The 22,309-nt window shown below is 44.4% G+C and overlaps 1 long non-coding RNA gene across 1 annotated transcript in view; it reads right to left on the bottom strand.

Annotated features, from left to right (window-relative positions):
• Nucleotides 1-3,112: 3,112 nt before the first annotated feature.
• Nucleotides 3,113-22,309, bottom strand: part of LOC144501899 (uncharacterized) — a 66,359-nt gene continuing 47,162 nt past the window's right edge. Inside the window, exons 2-3 of the long non-coding RNA XR_013499217.1 lie at nucleotides 7,632-7,738; nucleotides 3,113-3,182 (exon numbers count right to left, since the gene is read on the bottom strand). This is a non-coding gene — a long non-coding RNA (uncharacterized LOC144501899). The remainder of the gene's footprint in view (nucleotides 3,183-7,631; nucleotides 7,739-22,309) is intronic.

Raw genomic sequence — 22,309 nt, 5'->3', positions numbered from 1 at the left:
TGTGTGGTGTCATGGTCACTATTCTCCTGAAGGTTAGGTTGTTTGCTGCGTACAGGTCTGTTTGAGGTTGCGCGGTTGTTTGAAGGCAAGTAGTGGGGGTGTGGGGATGGCCTTGGCGAGATGTTCAACTTCATCGATGACATGTTGAAGGCTCAGGAGAAGATGTCGTAGCTTCTCCTTCTGGGGAAGTACTGGATGAAGAAGGGTACTCTGTCCGCCGTGTCCCGTGTTTGTCTTTTGAGGAGGTCTGTGCGGTTTTTCACTGTGGCGTGTCGGAACTGTCGATCGATGAGTTGAGTGCCATAGCCTGTTCTTACAAGGACGTCTTTCAGCGTCTGTAGGTGTCTGTTGCAATCCTCCTCATCTGAGCATATCCTGTGTATATGGAGGGCTTGTCGGTAGCGGATGGCTTCTTTAACGTGTTTAGGGTGGAAGCTGGAGAAGTGGAGCATCGTGAGGTTATCCGTAGGCTTGCGATACAGTGAAGTGCTGAGGTGACCGTCCTTGATGGAGATGCATACGTCCAAGAATGCAACCGATTCTGGAGAGTAGTCCATGGTAAGTATGATGGTGGGATGGAACTTGTTGATGTCATCATGTCATTGTTTCAGTGATTGTTCACCATGAGTCCAAAGGAAGAAAATGCCATTGATGTATCTGTGTGGTGAAGAAGTCTTGTTCGAACTTGTGCATGAAGATGTTGGCATATTAAGGTGTGAATTTGGTCCCCATGGCTGTTCCATGTGTCTGGATGAAGAACTGGTCATTGAAGGTGAAGACGTTGTGGTCCAGGATGAAGCGGATGAGTTGTAAAATTGCATCTGGAGATTGGCAGTTGTCGGCATTGAGTACTGAGGCAGTTGCAGCAATGCCTTCGTTGTGGGGGATGCTGGTGTAGAGTGCCGAGACATGCATTGTGACGAGGAGTGTTCCTGGTTCAACTGCTCCATGTGTGCTGAGTTTCTGTAAGAAGTCTATAGTGTGGCGACAGAAACTGGGGGTTCTTTGTACGATGGGTTTCAGGACGCCACTGACGTAGCTGGAGAGGTTTGCACCCAGGGTTCCATTGCCTAATACGATGTGACGGCCGGGTGTGTTGGCCTTGTGTATCTTCGGGAGGCAGTAGAGATCTCCAACGTGAGGAGTACGTGGGATGAGAGCACAGAGGGTGCTCTGAAGGTCCGGGATCAAAGGTCTTGATCAGCCTGTTGAGTTGACGTGTGTGTTCTTTGGTCGGATCTGCAGGTAACAGTCTGTGGTGTTCCTCGTTGTTCAGTTGTCGGTACACTTCTTTGCAGTAATCCGTTCTGTTCAGTATGACATTTTACACTATCACACAATGTCAGGACCCACCCCACAGCGTTATATTAATTTCTAAATGCTTAGCACATAGGTCAGAAGTTATTTTGCTACTTGAATGGGATATTCACCACGTTGAAATAAAGAGGTTAATACCTTAGTTTAATTAGATATTGTTAATCTAAAACAGCATGCTGTAATTTCCATTTCAATACAGATGGGAGAGGTGTTGTGGCTCAGAGGGTAGCGTCTCTGCCTCCGAGCCAGAAGCTCTGGGTTCAAGTCCCACACCAAGGAAGGTACATTCATAATGCAGCCAAACTGGCTGAGTGTCAACTTGTAAATCTCTCAATGTATGCCAATGGCAGGCGGTAAGAGGAATTAGCCATATGATGGAAAGTAATTGGAGCCTCTACTATCCATAGCTCCAGGCTGCAACATGTTTGTAATGCATGGGTTTCCTCCAGGTGCTCCAGTTTCATAGAATCATAGAATCCTTACTGTGCAGAAGGAGGCATTTGTCCATCAAGCCTGCACTGACAACAACCCCACCCAGGCCCTGTCCCCGTAACCCCATGTATTTATCCTGCTAATTCCCTCTGACACTAAGGGGCAATTTAGCATGGCCAATTAACCTAACCCGCACATTTTTGCGCAGTGGGAGAAAACCGGAGCACCAGGAGGAAACTCACACAGACACAGGGAGACCCCCGTGCAAACTCCACACAGACAGTCAGCCAAGGCTGGAATTGAACCCAGGTCCCTGGTGCGCTGAGGCAGCAGTGATAACCACTGTGCCACCCATTTCCTCCCACACTCCAAAAATATGCAGATTAGGTGGATTGGCTGTGCTAAATTGCCCCTTAATGTCAGGGGGATTAGCAAGGTAAACACGTGGGATTACGGGGATAGGGCCTGGGTGGGATTGTCGTCGGTGCAGGCTCGATGGGCTGAATGGCCTCCTTCTGCACTGTAGGGATTCTATGATTCTATATTTCCATAGCAACTTACGAGGAGGTGTGGGCATTGTGGGCTCAGTTTTCTGGACAGCTGGTGTGGATCAGGTTGATGCCAACAGCAATTGTGATTTTTGTTACTGATAATCTAAGGGCCCAGATGAATGACACTTTTACTGCTTTATATTGAAATTACTTTTTTGTTTGAACGTAGTAGAAAGCTACAAATGAATTACTTTTTTTGTTGAAAGGGCAGAGCTTGGCATAGGGGGCAAAAGGGGCAATAGGGGCTGGGTGGAAAGTCTGAGGTTGGCATGGGGGGCATGAGGAGCACCTTTTAAACTTTACCTTTTAAAAGGTCCCCTCATGCCGATTAGGGTGCTCAACTCCTCTGACTGTCAACCACAACTCTTTAAAAACCTAGCTTAACTTGGTGAAAATTGCAGAGGAGGAGATGCCCATCTCCACAATGGACCCAGCCAGGTTGGGTGTGTTGGGAGCTTTTGACAGGAAGCAGTCCGCAAACATTCCTGAAAATTAGATAGTTCAGGAATGGGGTCGGGAATCCCAGAAACGGGACCTGTTCACCATTTTTAAAGGGGTCCCAAGACATCCCGGTGCAGTGAAAACATTGTTTCTCTCTCTATACAGATGCTGTCATAACCACCTGAGTCCTTTACAGCACACTTGTTAAAAGAGAGATGGTTTTGTTATTGTGGTGCTTATGCTGACAAGTGTTCACTCCTGGTTCACTCTGTGGTTCTTTCATTGCTATTAATAATTTAATGGATTGTTTTTTAGTCTTGAAAATAGTCACAAAACAGTGAAAGGAAAAGTGTGAAAAACTGGTGACTAACCTGTTACATGCATACTCTTTAAGAGGCAGAATTCTCTTCCTCGGTGTCCGGAATTCCAACTGTCGGTGCTCTGGAATTGAAATGCAATGTTCATCTTGTGCTGATCATTATTAACAAGTCGTCAAACCTAATTTCTATTCTCAAATGGCTGCATCAACCTCGTACAATGATTGTGAAATGGGTGGAAAATCTATCCCGGGTTTGTAAAATAAAACAAGGATTGCTGGTGTGGTGACAGCAATGTTCCAATCACACTTGTCAGAAATACGTAAATGTTTTGATGGATTTGTCAGAACTGGCATAGAAATGTCAGTAATCGACACTAAGGATGAATCTTCTTGTTGAACAATTTGTCGCTCTGAAAATAATGTTGGCTTCGTTGTCTCGGGGATTGCTTCTGTCTGAAGAATCTTCCAGAACACAAGATTCTATGATTGAAGACTAAAGCAGCACAGATGGAGGCCATTCGACTGATCATGCCTGTTAGTTAGTCCCTGCTCTTTCCCTGTAACACTGCATATTTTTCTCCCTTTTTAAGTATTCATCCAATTCCGTTTCGACAGTTATTATTGAATCTGCTTCCACCCCTATCACATCTTCCCCACGTGGGTTTCCCCCGGGTGCTCTGGCTTCCTCCCACAATCCAAAGATGTGCAGGTTAGGTAGATTGGTCATGTTAAATTATCCCTTAGTGTCCCAAGATGCGTAGGTTAGGGGGGGGGGGGGGTTAGCAGGGTAAATACCTGGGGTTACAGGGATAGAGCTGGGTTAGATCCTCTGTCAGAAGGTCAGTGCAAACTCGATGGGCCGAATGGCCTCCCTCTGCACTGTCAGGTTTCTATGATCTCCTCATTTTTTTTTCTATTGAAGTTAACAGAATGAAAATTGGGAGAGTGGTAACAAGGGCAACTGATCTGATCATTCCTTGTCACAGCCGATCCCCAAAAGTTACAGTTATGCCCCAGTGTTCCTTAACTGAATTCTTTATTCACTGGTGGAAGTGAGAAATATGTTACTGACACAAATACCCATTCTCTACAGGAGACGAACAGTGAAACCATTGTTCAGTTTCATTTTAACAGAGAGGTTTATCACCTTTCCAAACATCAAATACAGAGAATTCAGATTAACTTTGCTGTCTGTTGAAGCTGTTGTTATTATTCTAACAGCAAGCTGGAATTGGTGGAGTTCCTCACCTAACCACATAAAGGAAATTAATAATAGAGGAAAAAGCCATGAACTCAGATGCTCCCGAGTTGCTGCAGTGATCTTTCATTGTTGAGCTTCACCACGGCTTTAGGATAGGTGAAGTCATCAGCATTTGACTTTTAAACTAAGATCTATATTTTTTAAGGTACGGATGTCTCTCCTTGATGGTTCAGTTAGTAATCAAAGGATCATCGAATTCTTACAGTGCAGAAGTTTAAGTTTATTTATTAGTGTCACAAGTAGGCTTACATTAACACTGCAGTGAAGTTATTGTGAAAATCCCCTAGACACCACACTCCGGCACCTGTTCGGGTACAAAGAACAAAGAACAATACAGCACAGGAACAGGCCCTTCGGCCCTCCGAGCCTGCGCTGCTCATGTGCCCACTGGACCATTCTTTTGTATCCCTCTAAAGAACAAAGAACAATACAGCACAGGAACAGGCAATACAGCACAGGAACAGGATACATTGAGGGAGAATTTTGCATGGCCAATGCACCTAACCAACATGTCCTTCGGACTGTGAGAGGAAACCGGAGCACCCGAAGGAAACCCACACAACCATGGGGAAGACGTGCAAACTCCACACAGACAGCAACCCAAGCCAGGAATTGAACCCAAGTCCCTGTGAGGCAGCAGTGCTAACCACTGTGCCACCGTGCAAGGAGGCTATTTGGGCCATCGGGTCTGCCCCACCTCTCTGACAAAGTATCTTACCCAGGCCCTCTCCCCGCCCTATCCCTGTAACCTCAAACATACCGCAACGTATGCTGCTATTTAATAACAAACATGATTTGGAGAGACATGTGGACTAGCTTTCTCATATTGGCAGCATGGATGGGATGGGCCAAATAGCCTCCTTCTTTGCTGTAATTCTATGCGTGTGTTTGCAGTTATGTAGATCATTTAATGGAGTGAACACTCCAATGAGACACAAGAGAACAAGAGAAAGAGGAGCAGAGGGCGGCACGGTAGCACAGTGGTTAGCACTGCTGCTTCACAGCTCCAGGGACCTGGGTTCGATTCCCGGCTTGGGTCACTGTCTGTGTGGAGTTTGCACATTCTCCTCGTGTCTGCGTGGGTTTCCTCCGGGTGCTCCGGTTTCCTCCCACAGTCCAAAGATGTGAGGGTTAGGTTGATTGGCCATGCTAAAATTGCCCCTTAGTGTCCTGGGATGCGTAGGTTTGGGGGATTAGCGGGTAAAATATGTATGGATATGGGGGTAGGGTATGGGTGGAATTGTGGTCAGTGCAGACTCGATGGGCCGAATGGCCTCTTTCTGTACTGTAGGGTTTCTATGATTCTATGAGGTGTCCAGCAATGGATGGAGTAGTGCTTTTTTTCTTTATTCTTTTTTGGGACTTGGGTTTCGCTGGCAAGGCCAGCATTTGTTGCCCATCTGTAACTGCCCTGGAACTGTGTGCCTTGCTAGGCCATTCCAGAAGACAGTTAAGAGTCAACCACATTGCTGTGAGTCTGGAGTCACATGTAGGTCAGACCACATAAGGACGACAGATTTCCTTCCTTAAAAGGACATGAGTGAACCAGATTTACCACAATCGAAGATAGCTTCACAGACCCATTACTGAGACTAGCTTTATACTCCAGCTGCCGTGGTGGGATTTGAACACACGTCCCCAGAATAGTTGCCTGGGCCTCTGGATTACTAGCCCAGTAACATTACCACTGTCTCACTATCTCACCTTAAAGGGATGTGATCAAAGGCGTAGTTGGATATAAAGCTTTTGAAATGGGAAGAGATCCGGGTGAATTCCAGGGAATAGAGCAGAGAAGTCTCAATGTCCAATGTTGGAAAATTGGGAAAGGGGGAAGAGCAGGAGGCCGGACACTGAAGATTCAGGAGACCAGGATGGGACATAGGGCTGGAGGAAATGGTGAATTTAGACTTGCGCAAGGCAATGGAGCAGCACGAGGCACAATGGTTAACACTGCTGCCTCACAGCGCCAGGGACCCAGCATCAATTCCGCCCTTGGGTGACTGTGTGGAGTTTGCACATTCTCCCTGTGTCTGCGTGAGTTTCCTCCGGGTGCTCCGGTTTCCTACTACACTCCAAAGATGTGCAGGCTGGGTGGATTAGTCATCCTAAATTGTCCCTTATTGTCCCAAGATAGGTTAGGGGAATTAGCGGGGTAAATATTCGGGGTTGCGGGGATAGGGTTTGGTTAAGATGTTCTGTCGGACAGACTGGATGGGCTGAATGGCCTCCTTCTTTGCTGTAAGGATTTTATGATTTTATGAACAGAGGTAATGATTAATGAAGATCAGGATTTTGAATCCAATGAATTGGAAGACAGTGAGCTTGGTTATATTTGTGAGAACAGAGTTTCTGGATGGATAGGTGCCAGTGTGCTACTGGTGTGGGATTGGTGATGTTTCTGACTTATTAGAGTTTATGTAGGTTGGAGCATTGGAGACAAGTATTGCTGAAGTTAAGCTTGTATGTTACAAAAGTATGAATAAAATCCCCAGCTGTGTGAGTGAGTGAGGTTTTGAGGTATTGGTTACGATAGAAGTGGAAATAACCATACTTTATGTGGGATACGATACAGGGTTTAAATCTCAAACCAGGGAGATACCTGGTTTGATCTTCAGTCCGTGTTGAGTTATCTGCTGATAGGTGTTAGGACAGTAAAGATTTCAGTTAGGAAAGGGGGAGAGGAGAGAGAAATCTAACAGGATTCTTGTTCTTTATCATCATGGTGCATCTGCTAGAAAGGGCATGTACTGGATACCGGGTGGAGACAGGTTTGGATTCAATGCAGAAGGAATCTACACACACACATATACACAACACGCAGCGCACGAGCGCACGCACATGCACATGCACACAGGTCTAAGATCATCCAGGAAGAATGGTAATTTGCATGAGATATGGGACCCTATTTTACCATTTTGATTCTAAGTGCTGGACGGATTTGAAACTGGGAGTGTTTCAGATCCGACTTTTAGACCCATTCTGAGGATCCCCCATACGCACTCTGCCTGAAAAAATATCAGCGATTCCGAATCGCGCTGCACAAGCCTTGGGTGGAGCTTAACCCACCCGAAACCCTGCAGCTCCGATTGGAGCCTCCAACTGCGCATGCGCAGAAAAGAAATGATAGAATGCTGCTCCCCTGCCACATCGCTGACTGTGAGCACAATTACGGAGCTTCAGGAGAAATAGGGGCAATTGCAAGGAGTGAGACGAGGAATTCCGAGCGTAGTGAACTTGTTTCTATTCATTTAACAAAACTACACTGTGCGCCTGAAGACAACATGACAACACACAAAGCAGCTATACTTACTCTGAATGTGTACTTTCAGGGTACATTTCTGCTAATGGGACAGAAAAGGTTCCAAAAGCAACAACAGCATTTGTACCATAGGGATCGTCCACAGGCTGCACAGGTTTCTGTTAGAGAAACAAAGAAAGATATCATTTTAACAAGGCACATCTCAGGCCATGGATCAAGATGGCACAGGCTAAAGATCTCCCTGACATTTTTCTATTCAATAGCACGTGCTTCTATGTTTAATTCCAACATCTTCTTTTTGTTTATTCATTTGTGGGACATGGGCGTCGCTGGCTGGCCAGCATTTATTGCCTGTCCCTAGTTGCCCGAGGGCAGGTGAGAGTCAACCATATTGCTGTGGCTCTGGAATCACATGTAGACCAGACCATGTAAGGACGGAAGATTTCCTTCCCTCAAGGATATTACTGAACCAGATGGGTTTTTCCGACAATGGTTTCATGGGCATCAGTAGATTCTTAATTCCAGATATTTTTTATTGAATTCAAATTCCGCTGTGGCAGGGCTTGAACCCAGGTCCCCAGAACATTAGCCGAGTTTCTGGATTAATAGTCTAGCGATAATACCACTTGGTCACCGCCTACCCCAATGCCAAACACATTACATAGAGTCATAGAGGTTTACAGCATGGAAACAGACCCTTCGGCCCAACTTGTCCATGCCACCCATTTTAAAAAAAACCCTAAACTAATCCCAATTGCCCACATTTGGCCCATATCCCTCTATACCCATCTTACCCATGTAACTATCTAAATGCTTTTTAAAAGATAAAATTGTACCCGCCTCTACTACTGTCTCTGGCAGCTTGTTCTAGACACTCACCACTCTCTGTGTGAAAAACTTGCCCCTCTGGACACTTTTGTATCTCTCCCCTCTCACCTTAAACCTATGCCCTCTACTTTTAGACTCCCCTACCTTTGGGAAAAGATATTGACTATCTACCTTGTCTATGCCCCTCATTATTTTATAGACCTCTATAAGGTCACCCCTCAGCCTCCTACACTCCAGAGAAAAAAGTCCCAGTCTATTCAGCCTCTCCTTATAACTCAATCCATCAAGTCCCGGTAACATCCTAGTAAATTTTTTCTGCACTCTTTCTAGTTTAATAATATCCTTTCTATAATAGGGTGACCAGAATTGCACACAGTATTCCAAGTGTGGCCTTACCAATGTCTTGTACAACTTTAACAAGATGTCCCAACTCCTGTATTCAATGTTCTGACCGATAAAACCAAGCATGCCAAATGCCTTCTTCACCACTCCGTCCACCTGTGACTCCACTTTCAAGGAGCTATGAACATGTACCCCTAGATCTCTTTGTTCTGTAACTCTCCCCAACACCCTACCATTAACTGAGTAAATCCTGCCCTGGTTCAATCTACCAAAATGCATTACCTCGCATTTGTCTAAATTAAAGTCCATCTGCCATTCGTCAGCCCACTGGCCCAATTGATCAAGATCCCGCTGCAATTGGAGATAACCTTCCTCACTGTCCACCATGCCATCAATCTTGGTGTCATCTGCAAACTTACTAACCATGCCCCCTATATTCTCATCCAAATCATTAATATAAATGACAAATAACAGTGGGCCCAGCACTGATCCCTGAGGCACACCGCTGGTCACAGGCCTCCAGTTTGAAAAACAACTTTCTACAACCACCCTCTGGCTTCTGTCAAGAAGCCAATTTTGTATCCATTTAGATACCTCACCCTGGATCCCGTGAGATGGAGAGAGAGTTGGGAGAGAGTTCCAAACTTCTGCTACACCTGGCATGTAGAAGTGTTTCATAATTTGTAATTTTTAGATTATGCCCCTAAGTCCCAGACTCTAACCAACAGTAGATTCTCTCTATATGCTCCATCTATTCCCCTTAATATTTTGAAAATTTCAATCAAATCAATGTTAATGTTCTAAATATCACATACGTAACAATTGTCTTCACTCATAAGGAATTCATATGAAAAGTGAGTTCAGAATATAGTGCTGATGAATAGGTTTGAACCTCACAAGTGAGAAAGACCACATGTAACTCATTGAAGATAAAACCGAGAGTGTTGTCTTTAAGTATTTGGCATTGGTGGGAATAAAGCTGCCATTCAAGAGCGATACATTGAAGATCCAATTTATGTTAGTCACTTTATCTTTCTTATTGTTAAAAAACACTTTTTGGCCCAATTTTATTTGGTGTGGGCACAAATGTGAAGGGCACTTTAACACTTGCAGATGTAAAAGAAGTAGTTTTCAGATCTCTTCAGATACTTTGTCCTTCATGTTGGGAATCCCCTAAGTAGGTTCAATAAAATAACTTCCTTTCTTCAGACCACTGAAACATCAATTTTGTTTGATTTGATTTATTATTTTCACAGTATTAGTATACAGTGAAAAGTATTGTTTCTTGCGCGCTAAACAGACAAAGCATACCGTACATAAGGAAGGCAAGGAGAGAGTGCAGAATGTAGTGTCACAGTCATAGCTAGGGTGTGGAGAAAGATCAACTTAATGCGAGGTAGGTCCATTCAAAAGTCTGACTGCAGCAGGGAAGAAGCTGTTTTTGAGTTGGTTGGTACGTCATCTCAGACTTGTGTATTTTTTTCCCAACGGAAGAAGGTGGAAGAGAGAATGTCCAGGGTGTGTGGAGTCCTTAATTATGCTGGCTGCTTTGCTGAGGCAGCGGGAAGCATAGACAGAGTCAATGGATGGGAGGCTGGTTTGCGTGATAGATTGGGCTATATTTACGACCTTTTGTAGTTTCTTGCGATCTTGGGCAGAGCAAGAAACATACCAAGCTGTGATACAACCAGAAAGAATGCTTGCTATGGTGCATCTGTAAAAGTTGGTGAGAGTCATAGCTGACATGCCAAATTTCCTTAGTCTTCTGAGAAAGTAGAGACGTTAGTGAGCTTTCTCAACTATAGTGTCGGCATGGGGGGACCAAGACAGATTGTTGGTGATTGGGACACCTAAAAACCATTCACCTTTGTGAATGACAGCAATACTTTTCAGTTACATCATTTAGTGCTTGCACCTGATATTACAGTGCAGAATAATAGCTAAAAATAATAATACTGATAAAGGTTTTCATGACTTCCATGACACACATTTGTAGTGTTTTCAAAGTTACTGACAGCCTAAAATAGAAATTTGGAGACAGGAAGTTGCATAATATCATCACTGAAAATAATTTTACTTCAACCATTGCCCCTTGACATCCAGTGGGGTAACAATCGCTGAATTCCCCACTACCAACATCCTGTGGGTTACTATTAACCAGAAATTGATCTGTACCGGCCATATAAATACTGTGGTTACAAGAGCGGGTCAGAGACTGGAAATCCTGCAGTGAGTAACTCACCTCCTGACTCCCAAAGCCTACCCACCATCTACAAGACACAAGCTAGGAGTGTCATGGAATTTTTTTAAAGTTAAAGTTAAAGTTTATTTATTAGTCACAAGTAAGGCTTACATTAGCACTGCAATAAAGTTACTGTGAAATTCCCCTAGTCGCCACACTCCAGCACCTGTATGGGTCAATGCACCTAACCAGCACGTCTTTCAATCTGTGGGAGGAAACCGGAGCATCCGGAGGAAACCCACGCAGACACAGGGAGAACGTGCAAACTCCACACAGACAGTGAACCGAGGCTGGAATTGAACCCGGGTTCCTGGCACTGGAATTTTCATAGAATCCTTACAGTGCAGGAGGCCATTTGGCCCATCAAGTCTGCACTGACAACAATCCCACCCAGGCCCTATCCCCATAACGCCAAGTATTCACCCTGCTAGTCCCCCTGATACCTAGCCCACACATCTTTAGACCGTGGGAGGAAACCGGAGCACCCAGTGGAAACCCACGCAGACATGGAGAGAACGTGCAAACTCCATACAGACAGTGAACCGAAGCCGGAATTGAAACTGGGTTCTTGGCACCATGAGGCAGCAGTGCTAACCACTGTGCCACTGTGCTGCATTCTCCACTCACCCGGATGAATGAAGCTCAAACATTCAATAAGCTTGACACCATCCAGGACAAAGCATCCCGCCTGATTGGCACCACGTCCACAAACATCCACTCCCTCCACCACTGATGAACAGTTGCAGCTCTGTGTACCATCTACAAGATGCACTACATGAACTCACCATGGTTCCTTAGGCAGCATCGTCCTGAAACACTACAGCTACAATCTAAAAAGACAAGGGCAGCAGATGCATGGGAACACCACACCTGGAAGTTCCCTTTCAAGTCACTCATCATCCTGACTTGGAACTATATCGCTGTTCCTTCACAATGGCTATATCAAATTCTTGGAATTCCCTCCCTAATGGCACTGTGGGTGTATTTACACCACAGGGAAAGTAGCTGTTCAAGACGGCAGCTTGCCACCATCGTCTCAAGTGAAGTAATGATAAGCAATAAATACTGGCCTATCCCACATCCCATAATTGAATAGAGAAAAAAACAACAGGAACTAACAGTACATTGCAGTCAAATTTTGAGAACTTATTGTTCCACTGAGGAGCTGAATTTGATGGGATCTATTATGTTTCATGGTGAAATTGAGCATCTTCTGACAACCCAATCCATACTTATGTCACCAGAGGGCAAAGATGCCCCCTTTGTGCTTTGTGTAATAAAATTCGAAGCACAATCCTTAATAAATGGTTTTATGATGTAATTACATATAAATGGAGAAAGTGTAGCCCTACTGTGTACAGATCTGTGATGAATTTGGCTCACTCTCCTGATTCTGCCTGGGATTGACATCGCTACGGAAAATGCACAAGGGTATTTTGCTTATCTAGAATACATGCACTTATCACCACTACTACAGAGGTTATGAAATTTACTGGACCTAAGACAGCACATTGGGAATGTGTAATAAAGATATCCTGGTGGGTACTTGCTTCCTTTTGCTAATCTTCTTCAAAGACACATTAAAAATAAATTCATAGCAGCAAAATGTCCCAAATAATAATTGATCAACAATATTAATAAGCTCACTTCAGGCACATGAGATTACAACAGAGCCAATTACCTGACTGTCTATTGTCCAGTACCTAAATCACGATTGTGAATAACACCGACATTTAACACATTCATAGAAGGTTCCTCCGTCTATTATGTTAGCTAAGTTAATAATAAGGGTGAATATGTAGGGTTGTGGATGTGGGGCTTGGGTGGGATTGTGGTCGGTGCAGACCCAATGGGCTGAATGGCCTCCTTCAGCACTGCAGGGATCCTATGATTTCTATGAAAACACTTGCAAGTTTTCTCCCTCACTCTAAAAGTAGATGAATAAAAAGTGGCGAAATATTTCTTCAATCCCTAATTATTGATCCTAAATTAACTGCCATATTACATAAGGATAATATCATTGCTGGAATCTTTGTCTTCCACACTTGTCCTACTGTCTTTGAGTGCAGAGAAGGTTCACCAGGTTGATACCAGAGATGAGGGGTGTTGATTATGAGGAGAGAATGAGCAGATTGGGTTTGTACTCGTTGGAATTTAGAAGGTTGAGGAGGGATCTTATAGAGACCTATAAGATAATGAAGGGGCTGGATAGGGTAGAGGTGGAGAGATTCTTTCCACTTAGAAAGGAAGCTAGAACTAGAGGGCACAGCCTCAAAATAAAGGGGAGTCAGTTTAGGACAGAGTTGAGGAGGAACTTCTTCTCTGAGGGTGGTGAATCTCTGGAATTCTCTGCCACTGAAGTGGTGGAGGCTACCTCGTTGAATATGTTTAAATCATGGATAGATGGATTCCTGATCGGTAAGGGAATTAGGGGTTATAAGGATCAGGCGGGTAAGTGGAACTGATCCACTTCAGATCAGCCATGATCTTATTGAATGGCGGGGCAGGCTCGAGGGGCTAGATGGCCTACTCCTGCTCCTATTTCTTATGTTCTTTTTGATGGTTACCTCATTAGCTTTATTTCATGCCAAAGCAGTTACACCAAGGTGATGATTAAATTAACAACACATAAATATTATATTCCGGTTAAATTCCCATGCTCAATCATACACACATTGATATATATCAGATTCTCCTTTGATAGTGGAAGGTAAAGTTGCCATAGTCCCAGATGACAATTAGTCGAGACTAGTGGTGAATTTTAACCTGAGGATTACCACACCCTCAGGCGAGGGGCAAGATTGAGAAGGCAGTGAGTAACCTCAGTCGGCATGGGAATTGAACCCATCCTGTTGGCATCACTCAGCATCACTAACCAACTCTCCAGCCAACTGTGCTAAACTGACCTCCCTATACTTTGACAGTACTTTTGCTTATTACTGCACTGTATTAAAAAGAAGCACTCTCAACTGAGTCGGAAACCCACATTTCACCAAATCCGAAGTAACACGATCTGATGGATATGAAGTCCTGATAAAAGATCATTGACCTCAAACATTCTGCTCAGTATTTCCAACATTCTCCGTTTTTATTTCAGATTTCCAGCATGTGCAGTATTTTGCTTATGTCTGCTAAGCAGGAAATGCTGGAATTGTCCATCCTGACTTGACAACACGATACATACATTTACTGGAGGCTATAGCGCAAATGTACTGCTCCAGGACAAGGAGCCTTCCAGATAACTCAAACACTTAGTAATTTAGAATGCTGCAAGTCTCTGAAAAGCACCATTTAAGTTTATTCATTAGTGTCACAAGTAGACTTACATTAACACTGCAATAAAGTTACTGCGAAAATCCCCTAGTTGCCACACTCCAGCGCCAGTTTGGGTACACTGAGGGAGAATTTAGCATGGCCAATGCACCTAACCAGCACGGCTTTCGGACTGTGGGATGAAGCCGGAGCACCTGGAGGAAACCCACACAGACATGGGGAGAATGTGCAGACTCTGCACAGACAGTGACCCAAGCCGAGAATTGAATCCGGCCCCTGGCGCTATGAGGCAGCAGTGCTAACCACTGTGCTGCCCACATGTTAGCATGATTTGAATTATTTTCCTTATGTTCACACACACACACACACTTCACTGAATAACAATGAGAAGTGAGACTGGTTTCTCCTTTCCTAACCTAAAAGCTATGATGTGAATTGTTGCAACTCTATCTCCCAGTTGAGATCAGCTAATGTCGACTAGGGTTTGATATCTGGACCTTCCCAGCTGTTATGTATCAGTTGCTCCCTGGATAAACTTGTTGAAACATTGGAAAAGTAAATGTTACTACACCTCCTCCATTTGATCAAAGTAATAACCTGTCCCTCATAATCCAGGCTGGTCAGATTGTTTCAGATGATCATTCTACTGGCAGTATATGATATACATAGAAATATATATGTTGTTCCTTAAAGTGATATTTCCTTATTTTACGTTCGTGGCAAATGCACAAAAAGACTGGAGAAACCTTTCTGCTCTGAACAAGAACCTGCTGAACTTTATTCTCTGAAGGTGCTGGCAAACAAACCCCTCGCTCCTAAAATGTCTGACAGCTACAATCAAAATGCTTGCCTCAGTTTAAGTTTGGGTTTCCAAAATATAAGCACAACAGCAGTTTACGGCGGGCCACTTTGAAATATAAAGAACACACCATTCACGAAAAGTAGATTGCAGCTGAAACCTCGGTAATCGCGAACGTTTAGTGGAATGCAACAGAGATTTCTCGCAAAGCAAACTGCAGCGTTAGGCTGAGAAATAGACACCGACAGAAAGGCTTGTTAAATTCATGGCTAGGTCTGCTGAAGATGACCACTGTGTGCGAACAGCCGCTTTGTGTAGATCCTTCAGCTGATAAGATATAAAACCCGTGTAGGCAACCCTCGCTAGTGAAGCCAATTTTAAAAATTGATCTTTATCACAAGACGCACACTCATCTTTGTATTTACTTATGTAACACTGGAACTTGTGATGTCTGATGACATTAACTAGGCAGAACAAAATCTGTTGAAGACACCGCAACACATTTGTTCTTTACACTTTAAAATTAGGTGGAGAGAGCATTACAAATTGCTAAAACACTTAATCATTGCAAACAATGGCATAAATAGAATCATTCATTTTCAGGTAATTCAGTGATAGGTCACTTGTATCTAAAGCAATGTACATATCCTGATTCTGTGGTGCTCAATCCTCTCTGATACAAACCCAACCTGCACAAGACAGCATCAAGTCCACAGAGCAAACTTAACAATCGCTGAAAAGTTCAGAAAGTATTTTCAATTACAAACCTCAGAGATAACTTCAAAGTACGGTATCGCCATTTTGAACCCACGTAAACACCACCTACCACGCACTCTATCGATCTCGTGACATGACAAGACATTTGACACATGACTTGTACGTCAGGCGATGCAGATTTTACAGAATCTACCTCGATAGTAAGTTGGGCGTCTATGATTTGAGGTTTGGGTTTCTGAGTGGATCAGAGTTGCCCTTGTTTTACGGCACACATTACATTCACTGCCACTAACCGGTTGATACAATGCGCAGTACTGGTTTTGAAAACATTTTTTTAACATGATTAGAAAGAGACTATCATGTAATCGTGGATAACATACTATTCCATTTCACCCTTTCGAAGCACTGAAATTTAAATAGTAGAATGTACATTATATCTTATTAGCTGAGTACTCCAATAATGGGCTACGGAGTGAACAAAGAACAGCGCAGGCCCTCCAAGCCTGTGCCAATCATATTTACCTATCAAAACCAACCACTTATATCCTTCTATTCCCCATTTGTTCATATGCCCATCAAGATAAGTCTTAAATGTGCTAACGTATCTGCCTCAACCACCTCACTTGGCAATGTGTTCCAGGCCCCCACCACCCTCTATGTAATTAACTTCCCCTGCACATCTTCACTGAACCTTTGCCCCCTTATCTTGAACTTGTGCCCCCTTGTAATTGCCATTTCTGCCCTGGGAAAAAGCTTCCAACTGTTCACCCTATCTATACCCCTCATAATTTTATAAACTTCTGTCAAGTTGCCCCTCAGCCTTCGTCTTTCCAGGGAGAACAATCCCAGTTTATTCAATCCCTCCTCATAGCTAATACCCTCCACCCAGGCAACATCCTGGTAAAGCTTTTCTGCACTCTCTCCAAAGCCTCCACGTCCCTCTGGTAGTGCAGTGACCAGAATTGGACGCAGTATTCCAAATGTGTCCGAACCAACGTTTTATACAACTGTAACATAATTTGCCAACTTTTATACTTGATATCCCGCCCGAGGAAGACAAGCATTCTATATGCTTTCTTCACCACCTTTTCCACCTGTGCTGCCGCTTTTAAGGATCTGTGGACCTGTACTCCCAGATCTCTGTGTGTGTCAATGCTCTTGATTGTTCTGCCATTTATTTTATAGCTTCCAACTGAATTGGATCTACCAAAATGCATCACCTTGCATTTGTCCGGATTAAATTCCATCTGCCATTTCTCCGCCCAATTTTCCAGTCGATCTATATCCTGCTGTATTCTCTGACAATCTTCATCACTATCCGCAACTCGCCAATATTAGTATCATCCGCAAACTTGCTAATCAGACCAGCTACATTTCCTTCCAAGTCATTCATATATATTACAAACAGCAGAGGTCCCAGCACTGATCCCTGCGGAACACCACTAGTTACAGACCTCCATTCAGGAAAAACACCCTTCCGCCGCTACCCTCTGTCTTCTATGACCAAGTTAGTTCTGAATCCATCTAGTTCGTTCATCGCTGATCCCATGAGATTTAATCTTTTGCACCAGCCTGCCATGATGGACCTTGTCAAATGCTTTACTAAAGTCCATGTAGACAACATCCACAGCCCTTCCCTTGTCAATCATTTTTGTCACTTCTTCATGATGGGATGCTATGGAATAATTCAGTTCATGATGATAGAAAACCTGTAACTTGCTTTCTGAATTAAATTAATGGTTTTCTTAATGTCACTTGGGGAATTATTTTCTATTCTCCTCATTCCCCAGCCAATGGTTCTATTACACTCGTAAATTACTTGTTTTTGTGAGGGTGACAGAGCAAGTGGGCTACGCTACCCAATACAGTTTGAAATAAGTAGATTAATAGCAGACAGTGTGATTTCCTGCAAATCTACATTTTATTCCAGAGAGAAATCTCATCTCAATGATCTCATTGGTCAATGACCAAAATCAGATCCCATAACCAAACAGGTGTGTTATTTATAACTTGAGAGGGCTGCCTGGGATGGAACATTTATGTTATTAAGAGAGATTGGATAGGTTTGGGTTGTTTTCATTGGAACAGAGAAGACTGAGGGGTGACCTCAGTCACCCTTGATTTGGCCGGGTGGTTAACAGTGAGGTTGAGTGTCTTGTGTTACAGAGACATATAGACAAGATAGAGTCATAGAGGTTTACAGCATGGAAACAGGCCCTTCGGCCCAACTTGTCCAAGCTGCCCTTCTTTTGTTTTAAACCCCTAAGTTAGTCCCAATTTCCCGCATTTGGCCCACATCCCTCTATACCCATCTTAGCCATGTAACTTTCTAAATGCTTTTTAAAAGACAAAATTGTACCCGCCTCTACTACTACCTCTGGCGGCTTATTCCAGACACTCACCACCCTCTGTGTGAAAAAGTTGCCCCTCTGGACACTTTTGTATCTCTCCCCTCCCCTTGCAACTGTACAGGACCTTGGTGAGACCACATTTGGAATATCGTGTGCAGTTCTGGTCACCTCACTATAAGGAGGATGTGGAAGCACTGGAAAGTGTGCAGAAGAGATTTACCAGGATGCTGCCTGGTTTGGAGGGTAGGTCTTATGAGGAAAGGTTGAGGGAGCTAGGGCTGTTCTCTCTGGAGCGCAGGAGGCTGAGGGGAGACTTAATAGAGGTTTATAAAATGATGAAGGGGGTAGATAGAGTGAACGTTCAAAGACTATTTCCTCGGGTGGATGGAGCTATTACAAGGGGGCATAACTATCGGGTTTGTGGTGGGAGATACAGGAAGGATATCAGAGGTAGGTTCTTTACGCAGAGAGTGGTTGGAGTGTGGAATGGACTGCCTGCAGTGATAGTGGAGTCAGCCACTTTAGGAACATTTAAGCGGTCATTGGATAGGCACATGGAGCGCACCAGGATGATAGGGAGTGGGATAGCTTGATCTTGGTTTCAGATAAAGCTCGGCACAACATCGTCGGCCGAAGGGCCTGTTCTGTGCTGTACTGTTCTATGTTCTATGTTCTCACCTTAAACCTATGCCCTCTAGTTTTAGACTCCCCTACCTTTGGGAAAAGATATTGACTATCTAGCTGATCTGTGCCCCTCATTATTTTATAGACCTCTACAAGATCACCTCTCAGCCTTCTATGCTCCAGTGAAAAAACTCCCAGTTCTATCCAGCCTCTCCTTATTACTCAAACCATCAATGGTCAAATGGGTGGATAAGTGGCAGATAGAATTTAACCCTGAAAAGTGTGAGGTGATGCACTTTGGAACGAGTCATTTGACATAGAAATATACTATGACAGGTCTGACACTGGGAGGTTCTGAAGAACAAAGGGACCTTGGCGTGTTTGTTCATAGATCTCTGAAGGCAGAAAGGCAGGTTAATAAGGTGGTGAAAAAGGTATATATGACACTCGCCTTTATCAATCGGGGTATAGATTACAGAAGCAGAGAGGTCATGTTGGAGTTGTATAGAACTTTGGTGAGGCCACAGCAGGAGTACTGTATGCAGTTCTGGTTGCTACATTATGGAAAGGACGTGAACGCACTGGAGGAGGTGCAGAGGAGATTCGCCAGGATGTTGTCTGGGATGGAACATATAAGTTGTGAATAGAGGTTGGATAGGCTTGGGTTGCTTTCGTTGGAGCTGTTCCCCTTAGTTGAAGGGTCAGTCACAAGGGGACACAGGTGAGGGGCAGGAGGTTTAGGGGGGATGTGAGGAAAAACTTTTTTATCCAGAGGATGGTCTGGAATGCGCTGCCTGGGAGGGTGGTAGAGGTGGGTTGCCTCACATCCTTTAAAAAGTACCCGGATGGGCACGGGCACAAAACATTCAGGGCTATGGGCCATGCACTGGCAGATGGGATTAGGTGGGAGTTCAGGTGTTTCTCAGTGCAGACTCGATGGGCTGAAGAGCTTCTTCTGCACTGTATGATTTTAAACTGGTATAATAGTCAACCTGTACATCATCAAAAAGCATTCATATTCTCTGGACTTCTGTAAAGACTTCAGGTTCACTATTTGACCAAATAAGAAACAACCAATGTGGTTATTAAGCAAATGATCTAAGGTTTTACAGATATCTTCCTGCCCCCAACAACGTGGATTGGAAAATCATGGGGCTTTGGTTCCATCTTACACACAGGTGTAGGAAGAATCATGCCCACTATTTTCTTAGATGCCACTTCTGTGGACCCAACAACACTGCCAGGGACTCAGAAAATTTACCCCAGTCGGTTATCTTGATGAACATTTATTCCTGGGATGGGGTGACCCCCAACACACCAATGCTTGTTGCCTATTCAAAGTTGTGTCAAGTGCATTAAACGATGGTGCTTGAGACTGGGGTCACTGATTGACCCTGTGTGAATCAGCTAAACCTTTACTACACTCCAACAATTTTCTTTCCTTGAGTCATATTCATAGGGCTGAATCTTCCTGGCCCCATGATGTCTGGCTTGGAGGTGTGGTCCAGGAAATTAGGGAGGATCTAAGGGCTTCACCTCGAATAGTTTTAATTTTAAAACACACATTAAGGTGCGTCCACGATCCCTGACCCACCAGAGAAACACACACCCGATCCCGGTGGTATTGACAAGGCCATAGAGCAGCTAACACTCTGATTGAGTCATCAGCCTGCCCGCCATCTTGAATAGGATGAAGACCATGGAAATGGCCAAGTAGGAGGCTGCTTCTGGGAAGATTATGCTGTTGGGTGCACACCTAGTAAGGGGGGGGGGGGGGGTGTCTCGGGACATTATTTATTCCCAACATTGGGGTCTTGAAGCTCACAGGAAAATCCAAACTATAGAATCATAAGTCATAGGCTGGGATTTTCCCAGAGAATCATCCAGCACATCATATCTTTGTCAGCTCTACAAAGGGGTGATCCAATTTCCCTCGTTCTTTCTACGCAACTCTGCAGTGTTTTTCCCTTGAAATATTTATTCCATTCCCTTTTGAAAGTTAGTGTTGAACCTGTTTCCACCATCATTTCAAACAGTTCATTGCAGATTCGAACAACTCATTGCTTTAATTGAATTCCTCCTCATCTGCTCTCTGGCTCATTTAGTCACTCTCTTACGTTTAGGGTGTGAGAATGTGGAAGTTGGCGAGAAAACATTTCAGATCCTTTGGCCCCGACCCCATTAATTATGCACTGTTTCACGCCATACTCCACTGCGGGACAGGCCGCTGTCATGTCCGGGCGCCATATTGAAAAGGCACCCAATGTCACTGACCCACCGTTGAAGTAAGAAGGTGGAACTGCTGCTGAAAATGAAGATGAATCCCTTAAAACATTCAAGCTTTGCAAGATAGATCTCTCCAGAATACTGAGGGGAGGGATTTTCCCACTCCTATTTTGAGGGGGGGGGAGGTGGAAGACCTCGCAGGAGTCCCAAAACAGCTTTTACACCAATGGGATTTCCCTGATCAATCATTACAAACATCTGGAAACCAAAAGACAAACAGAACACGTATCAGGAGCCCTCCCTCCGCACAGCATTCATCTGCCAACCTGGGCAATTTATTCAAATCTTCGTGCCATAACCTTCCAACTCAGAGGGAAGGATATTGCCAACTGAGCCACATCGATGCTTAATAACACTACAACATTCACATCAGTGATCAATTCACTGAGAATTTTAAAAATCATAATGTAATGTAGGGCGGCACGGTGGCACAGTGGTTAGCACTGCTGCCTCACAGTGCCGGGGACCTGGGTTCGATTCCCGGCTTGGGTCACTGTCTGTGTGGAGTTTGCACATTCTCCCCGTGTCTGCGTGGGTTTCCTCCGGGTGCTCCAGTTTCCTCCCACAATCCAACGATGTGCGGGTTAGGTTGATTGGCCATGCTGAATTGCCCCTTGGTGTCAGGGGGATTAGCAGGATAAGTATGTGGGGTTACAGGGATAGAACGCATAGAATAGGATACATAGAATCCCTACAGACTTAGGCCATTCGGCCCATCGGGTCTGCACCAACCACAATCCCACAGGCCCTATTCCCGTAACCCCACATATTTATCCTGCTAGTCCCCCTGACACTAGGGTCAATTTAGCATGGCCAATCAACCTAACCCGCACATCTTTGGACTGTGGGAGGAAACGGGAGCACCCGGAGGAAACTCACGCAGACACGAGGAGAACGTACAGACTCCACACAGACAGGAATCAAGCCCAGGTCCCCGGCACTGTGAAGCAGCAGTGCTAACCACTGTGCCACCGTGCTGCCCTGATAGGGCCTGGATGGGATTATTGTCAGTGCAGGCTCGATGGGCCGAATGGCCTCCTTCTGCGCTGTAGAGATTCTATGATTCTATGATTCGAATAGCCCTATTTAAAACTAATGAGAACTCACTTACAATGGACTATAATCGAAGTAAGAGCCTTGAATCCAAAAGGTTTTCCTGTTTAACTATGAGTGGAGTTGCCCTATGAGGTGGCATTGAGTAGAATTGGCCTAGAATTCACTATCGTTTAAGAATGGAACGTTATCTTATTGAACTGCATTGCATTCT

The sequence above is a fragment of the Mustelus asterias genome, chromosome 12, assembly GCF_964213995.1.
Source record: "Mustelus asterias chromosome 12, sMusAst1.hap1.1, whole genome shotgun sequence".
Taxonomy (NCBI): Eukaryota; Metazoa; Chordata; class Chondrichthyes; order Carcharhiniformes; family Triakidae; genus Mustelus; species Mustelus asterias.
This window is presented reverse-complemented; position numbering and strand designations above follow the sequence as displayed.